We start from the raw sequence: 7,440 nt of genomic DNA, 5'->3' as shown, positions 1-7,440 counted from the left end.
TTTCTATTTTTTCCTGGTTCAGTCTTGGATGATTGAACTTTTCTGAGAATCTGTTCATTTCTTCTAGGTTATCCATTTTATTACCATATAATTGTTCTCTTATAATCCTTTGTATTTCTGCATTGTCTGTTGTAACCCCTCCTTTTTCATTTCTAATTTTGTTGTTTTGATTCTGCTCTTCTTTTCTTGATGAGTCTGGCTAAAGGCTTGTCAATTTTTTATCTTCTCAAAGAACCAGCTTTTAGTTTTATTAATCTTTACTATTGCTTCTTTCTTTCTTTTTTCTTTTTTTTTTTTCTTCCATTTATTTCTGCTTGGATTTTTATGATTTCTTTCCTTTTACTATTTTTTTTCTTCTTCTTTCCCAGTTGTTTTAGGTGCAAAGTTAGGTTGTCTATTCAATGATTTTCTTGTTTCTTGAGGTAGGATTGTATTGCTATAAACTTCACTCTTAGAACTGCTTTTGCTTTATCCCATAGGATTTGAGTTGTCATGTTTTCATTGTCATTTCTTTCTAGAAATTTTTTTTGATTTCCCTTTTGATTTCCTCAGTAACCTGTTGGTTACTTAGAATCATGTTTTTTAATTCTTATGTGTTTGTGTTTCTTAGAATTTTTTTTTCTTGTAATTTATATCTAGTCTCATAGTTTTGTGGTCACAGAAGATGCTTGATATGATTTTAATTTTCTTAAGTTTACTGAGGTTTGATTTGTGACCCAAGATGTGGTCTCTCCTGGAGAGTGTTCCATGTATAGTTGAGAAGAAATTGTGTTCTTCTGCATTTGGGTGGAAGGTCCTAAAGATACCAATGAGATCCATCTTATCTACTGTATCATTTAAGGCATGTGTTTCCTTGTTAATTTTCTGTTGTGATTATCTGTCCACTGGTGTGAGTGGGGTGATAAACTCTCCTACAATTTTTGTTTCTGTCCATTTCTCCTTTTATGCCTGTTCGTGTTTGTCTTATGTATTGAGGTGCTCCTATGGTGGATGCGTAGGTATTTACAATTGTTATGTCTTCCTCTTGGATTGATCCCTTGATCATTGTGTGTGTCCTTCCTTATCTCTTGTAATATTCTTTATTTTAAGGTCTATTTTGTCTAATATGAGGATTGCTACTCCAGCTTTCTTTTGCTTCCCATTTTCATGGACTATAGTTTTCCATACTCTCACTTTCAATCTATATGTTTCTTGAGGTCTGAAGTGTGTTTCTTCTAAACAGCATATATATGGGTCTTGTTTTTATATCCATTCAGCAAGTCTGTGTCTTTTGGTTAGAGCATTTAAACCACTTATATTTAAAATAAATATTGACATATATGTTCCTATTGACAAATATGTTCCATGTTTTCTTAATTGTTTGGGGTTGATTTTGTAGATCTTTCTTCTTTCCTTGTATTTCTTGACTATGTAAGTCCCTTTAACATTTGTAAAACTGGTTGAGTGGTCCTGAACTCTCTTAACTTTTGCTTGTCTGAAAAGCTTTTAATTTCTCCATCAATTTTGAATGAGATCTTGGTTGTAGATTTTTCCCTTTCAATACTTTAAATATATCCTGCCATTTCCTTCTGACCTGCAGATTTTATGATGAAAGATTAGCTCTTATGTGTGGGGTTTCCTTTGTATGTTACTTGTTGCCTTTCCCTTGCTGCTTTCAATATTCTTTATTTGTTAGTTTGATTAGTGTGGGTCTTGGCATGTTTCTTCTTGTGTTTATCCTGTATGGGACTCTTTGTGCCTCTTGTACTTGATTGACTATTTCCTTTTCCGTGTTGGGAAAATGTTCAGCTATAATCTCTTCAAAAATTTTCTCATGCCCTTTCTTTTCCTCTTCTTCTTCTGAGACCCCTATAATTCCAATGTTGGTGCATTTAATATTGTCCCAGATGTCTCTGAGACTATCCTTAGCTATTTTCATTCTTTTTACTTTATTTTGTTCTTCAGAAGTTGTTTCCATCATTTTATCTTCCAGCTCACTGATTCGTTCTTCTGCTTCAGATATTCTGCTATTGATTCCTTCTAGAGTATTTTTACTTTCAGTAATTGTATTGTTTGTATGTTTATCCTTTAATTCTTCTAGGTCTTTCTTTTTCAGGTAGTTTGCCTATTTCCTCTTCATTTATTTATGCTTCTGTGTTTCTAGTTTGTTTCTTCATTTGTGTAGTATTTCTCTGCCTTTTCATTATTTCTTTTTAACTTATTGTGCTTGAGGTCTCCTTTTCCCAGGCTTCAAGGTTGAATTCTTCCTTCCTTTGGTTTCTGCCCTCCTAATGTTGGTGCAGTGTTTTGTGTAAGCTTCCTATAGAGTGAGATTTGTTCTGAGATTTTTGTTTGTTTGTTTTCCCTCTGATGGGCAAGGCTGAGTGAAGTGGTAATCCTGTCTGCTGATGATTGGGTTTGTATTTTTGTTTTGTTTGTTGTTTAGATGAGATGTCCTGCACAGGGTGCTACTGGTGGTTGGGTGATGCTGGGTCTTGTATTCAAGTGCTTTCCTTTATGTGAGTTCTCACTATATGATACGACGGACCATGCAGAAGCTTGGCCGTGAGGAACAACCCCTTGCCCAAGGTCAGGGGTGGCGACCGAGAGAGCAGCAGGCTGTGACAGTGCAGGAGCGGCACAGAGGAGCTTCTGCAAGTATGAGATCAGGGACGGTGGCTGGGAGGAGCTACCCCACCTCCAAGGAGCAGTGGCTGCACAGGCGCAGGAAGAATGAGAGGAGCTACTCCACGTTCAAGGTCAGGAGGGGCGGCTATGAAGAGATACTCCTCGTCCAAGGTAAGGAGCAGCAGCTGCACTTTGCTGGAGCAGCCGTGAAGAGATACCCCACATCCAAGGTAAGAGAAAACCAAGTAAGATGGTAGGTGTTGCGAGAGGGCATCAGAGGGCAGACACACTGAGACCATAATCACAGAAAACTAGCCAATCTGATCACAGGACCACAGCCTTGTCTAACTCAATGAAACTAAGCCATGCCGTGTGGGGCCACCCAAGAAGGTCGGGTCATGGTGGAGAGGTCTGACAGAATGTGGTCCACTGGAGAAGGGAATGGCAAACCACTTCAGTATTCTTGCCTTGAGACCCCATGAACAGTATGAGAAGGCAAAATGATAGGATACTGAAACAGGAACATCCCAGGTCGGTAGGTGCCCAATAACTCCAGAAATAATGAAGGGATGGAGCCAAAGCAAAAACAATATCCAGTTGTGGATGTGACTGGTGATAGAAGCAAGGTCCAATGCTGTAAAGAGCAATATTGCATAGGAACCTGGAATGTTAGGTCCATGAATCAAGGCAAATTGGAAGTGGTCAAACAGGAGATGGCAAGAGTGAATATTGACATTCTAGGAATCAGCGAACTAAAATGGATTGGAATGGGTGAATTTAACTCAGATGATTATTATATCTACTACTGTGGGCAGAAATCCCTTAGAAGAAATGGAGAAGACATCATAGTCAACAAAAGAGTCTGAAATGCAGTACTTGGATGCAACCTCAAAAACGACAGAGTGATCTCTATTTGTTTCCAAGGCAAACCATTCAATATCACAGTAATCCAAGCCTATGATCCAACCAGTAATGCTGAAGAAGCTGAAGTTGAATGGTTCTATGAAGACCTACAAGACCTTTTAGAACTAACACCCCAAAAAGATGTCCTTTTCATTATAGGGGACTGGAAGTCAAGAAACACCTGGAGTAACAGGCAAATTTGGCCTTGGAGTACAGAATGAAGCAGGGCAAAGGCTAATAGAGTTTTGCCAAGAGAACGCACTGGTCATAGCAAACACCCTCTTCAAACAACACAAGAGAAGACTCTACACATGGACACCACCAGATGGTCAACATGGAAATCAGATTGATTATATTCTTTGCAACAAAAGATGGAGAAGCTCTATACAGTCAGCAAAAACAAGACCAGGAGCTGACTGTGGCTCAGATCATAAACTCCTTATTGTCAAATTCAGACTTAAACTGAGAAAAGTAGCGATAACCACTGGACCATTCAGGTATGACATAAATCAAATCCCTTATGATTACACAGTGGAAGTGAGAAATAGATTTAAGGGACTAGATCTAATAGATAGAGTGCCTGAAGAACTATGGATGGAGGTTCGTGACACTGTACAGGAGACAGGGATCAAGACCATCCCCATGGAAAAGAAATGCAAAAAGGCAAAATGGTTGCCTGAGGAGGCCTCACAAATAGCTGTGAAAAGAAGAGAAGTGAAAAGCAAAGGAGAAAAGGAAAGATATTCCCATTTGAGTGCAGAGTTCAAAAGAATAGCCAGGAGAGATAAGAAAGCCTTCCTCAGCGATCAATGCAAAGAAAGAGGAAAACAACAGAATGGGAAAGACTAGCAATCTCTTCAAGAAAATTAGAGATACCAAGGGAACATTTCATGCAAAAATGGGCTCAGTAAAGGACAGAAATGGTATGGACTTAACAGAAGCAGAAGATATTAAGAAAAGGTGGCAAGAATACATGGAAGAACTGTACAAAAAAGATCTTCATGACCCAGATAATCACAATGGTGTGATCACTCACCTAGAGCCAGACATCTGGGCCTGTGAATGTGAAGTCAAGTGGGCCTTAGAAAGCATCACTATGAACAAAGCTAGTGGAGGTGATGTGAAGTCAAGTGGGCCTTAGAAAGCATCACTATGAACAAAGCTAGTGGAGGTGATGGAATTCCAGGTGAGCTATTTCAAATCCTGAAAGATGAGGTTGTGAAAGTGCTGAACTCAATATGCCAGCAAATTTGGAAAACTCAGCAGTAGCCACAGGACTGGAAAATGTCAGTTTTCATCCCAATCCAAAAGAAAGGCAATCGCAAAGAATGCTCAAACTACTGCACAATTGCACTCATCTCACAGGCTAGTAAAGTAATGCTCAAAATTCTCCAAGCCACGCTTCAGCAATACATGAACCGAGAACTTCCAGATGTTCAAGCTGGTTTTAGAAAAGTCAGAGGAACCATAGATCAAATTGCCAACATATACTGGATCATCAAACAAGCAAGAGAGTTCCAGAAAAATATCTATTTCTGCTTTATTGACTACGCCAAAGCCTTCGATTGTGTGGATCACAATAAACTGTGGAAAATTCTGAAAGAGATGGGAATACCAGACCACCTGACCTGACTCTTGAGAAACCTATGTGCAGGTCAGGAAGCAACAGTTAGAACTAGACATGGAACAACAGACTCGTTCCAAATAGGAAAAGGAGTACATCAAGGCTGTATATTGTCACCCTGCTTATTTAACTTATATGCAGAGTACATCATGAGAAACGCTGGGCTGGAAGAAGCATAAGCTGGATTCAAGATTGCCGTGAAAAATATCAATAACCTCAGATATAGATGACACCACCCTTATGGCAGAAATTGAAGAGGAACTAAAAAGCCTCTTGATGAAAATTAAAGAGGAGAGTGAAAAAGTTGGCTTAAAGCTGAACATTCAGAAAACTAAGATCATGGCATCTGGCCCCATCACCTCATGGGAAATAGACGGGGAGACTGTGGAAACAGTGGCAGGCTTTATTTTGGGGGGCTCCAAAATCACTGCAGATGGTGACTGCAGCCATGAAATTAAAAGACCTTTCTCCTTGGAAGGAAAGTTATGACCAAACTAGATAGCATATTAAAAAGCAGAGACATTACTTTGCCAACAAAGGTCCATCTGGTCAAGGCTATGGTTTTTCCAGTGGTCATGTATGGATGTGAGAGTTGGACTGTGAAGAAAGCTCAGCGCTGAATAATTGATGCTTTTGAAAGAGAGTTGTGGAGAAGAGTGTTGGAGAGAGAGTGTTGGAGAAGACTCCTGAGAGTCCTTGGACTGCAAGGAGATCCAACCAGTCCATCCTAAAGGAGATCAGTCCTGGCTGTTCATTGAAGGGTCTGATGCTGAATCTGAAACTCCAATACTTTGGCCACCTCATGCGAAGAGTTGACTCATTGGAAAAGACCCTGATGCTGGGAGGGATTGGGGGCAGGAGGAGAAGGGGATGACAGAGGATGAGATGGCTGGATGGCATCACCAACTCGATGGACATGGGTTTGAGTCAACTCTGGGAGTTGGTGATGGACAGGGAGGCCTGGCCTGCTGAGATTCATGGAGTTGCAAAGTGTTGGACATCACTAAGCTACTGAACTGAACTGACCTGAACTGAGGGTTAACTGATCAGAGAAGGTGATGGCACCCCACTCCAATGTTCTTGCCTGGAGAATCCCAGGGACAGGGGATCCTGCTGAGCTACCGTCAATGGGGTTGCACAGAGCCGGACATGACTGAAGCAACTTAGCAGCTGTAGTAACAGCAGCAGGGTTAACTGATAGTCTAGGTTCTTGGAATCAGTGCTGCCGTTCCAAAGGCCCAGTGCTTGATCTCTGGTGAGGATTGAGGATTCCACAAGTAGTTCGTTTTGGCATTAAGTGAGATTAAAACAAATATCCAAAAACAAGAAACCAAAGTTGAACCCCAGACAAACTGCAGTAATAAAATCAGGCAAATAATAATTAAAATAATGGAACATGCACATATACATATACATTGATGAGCAAAGATAAAAGAGTCCAACAAAAATAAAGTACAATAGACTCACCCAGTGATCAAAGGAAACCAAAAATTATATCTACCAGAACAAAACCAACTAAAGCAGAAACTAAAAACCACAATGAAGAATGGTGCCAATTGGGGAATAAAGCAATGAAAATAAAACTAACAAATACATTGAGAGGAAAGGAAAGAAAAGAAAGAATAGTTATGCAAAGTTAAGTGGAAGTAGATAAAGATTTATATACATTAAAATTAACTGCAAGGGGAAAAGAACAGTAGGAAAGGTAAACAAGGGAATGAATGTAGAAAAAATGCAATGAGTTTAAGAAATTAAAAATTAAAATTATAAAAAAGAGAAAAGAAAAAAAAAGATAGAAAAAGATAGAAAAAAGGGGGAAAAAGAAAAGAAAAGAAAACCCCATGGAACTGCAGAAGCCTACCCTTGAGGCATAGGTTTATACCAACAATATAAAGTGTGACTGAATGTACATACATACATAAACACCCATAAGCAAAATCAAAACTGCCCAACAAAAATAAAGTACAATAGACTGACCCAGCAAACAAAGGAAACCAAAAATCATATCTACCAGAACAAAACTAACTGAAGCACAAACTGGAAAACAAAACTGAAGCAAGGTGTCAATTGGGGAATAAAGCAACGAAAATAAAACTAATGAATATGTTGAGAGGAAAGGAAAGAAAGAATGAATAGATATGCAAAGTTAAATAGACACAGATTAAGAAGATTTATATACATTCAAGATTAACTGCAAGGGGAAAACAACAGTAGGAAAATCAAACAAAGGAATAAATGTAGAAAAAATAATAAGTTTAAAAAATTAAAATTAAAGAGAAAAGAAGAAAATCAAAAAAAAAAAAAAA

This window comes from Cervus canadensis, chromosome 3 (genome assembly GCF_019320065.1).
Source record: "Cervus canadensis isolate Bull #8, Minnesota chromosome 3, ASM1932006v1, whole genome shotgun sequence".
NCBI lineage: Eukaryota > Metazoa > Chordata > Mammalia > Artiodactyla > Cervidae > Cervus > Cervus canadensis.
Note: the sequence above shows the minus strand (reverse complement) of the source record.